The following is a 730-nucleotide window of genomic DNA, read 5'->3' as shown; positions in this document are numbered from 1 at the left end:
TCACGGAAGTGCAGATATCACACTCAAGGCCTAACACCTGCTGGTCAGGCACTTTACCAATAAGCCACAAACTAGGCCTTTAGGCTTTATTTTCTTAATGGGGATCATTTTTGACATTGTACCTCCGTCACCTACTACTCTGCTTGTACTTTAAAGATGCTCCCAAAATGAGTTGGATGATCATGAATGTTATTGCCCATATTCCTGTCTTTAAAAACTCATGAGTGCTTCCTTTGGCAGCACATAGGCTAAAACTGGAAAGGAGATTAGCTTGGCCCCTGTGCAAGTATGACACCAATTAATGAAGCATTGCATATTTTTAAAAAGGAAAAAAAGACATGAAATCTAAATAATACTGTGGGTGATCTAAAATTTTAAAAACATAATGACTTGTAAAATGGGGGTTCTTCATCTCTTTTTCTTTCCATAAGGCCAGGTAATAATGCTTTTTTGATATTTACCCAAAGTTGTTGAAAGCTTATGCCGCAGAAAACCTGCACACAAATATTTATAGCAAGGTTTATTCCTAAATACCAGAACTTGAAAAAAACAAGTGAATAAAGAAGCTGCTGTATGTCCACTCAATGAAATATTATTCATCAATAAGAATCAGTAAAACCAACACAAAAATGCACAAATTAACCTTAAATGAGTATTTCAAAGAGGGGAGAAAACGTCTGGAAAAGATATTATGCTGTATAATTCCAACTACAGAACATTCTGGAAAACT

General features: G+C 35.3%; 1 pseudogene; it reads left to right on the top strand.

The window, feature by feature from the left end:
• Nucleotides 1–224: 224 nt before the first annotated feature.
• On the top strand, nucleotides 225–321 carry LOC129401435 (U6 spliceosomal RNA; annotated as a pseudogene).
• Nucleotides 322–730: the final 409 nt, after the last annotated feature.

The sequence above is a fragment of the Sorex araneus genome, chromosome 1, assembly GCF_027595985.1.
Source record: "Sorex araneus isolate mSorAra2 chromosome 1, mSorAra2.pri, whole genome shotgun sequence".
NCBI lineage: Eukaryota > Metazoa > Chordata > Mammalia > Eulipotyphla > Soricidae > Sorex > Sorex araneus.
This window is presented reverse-complemented; position numbering and strand designations above follow the sequence as displayed.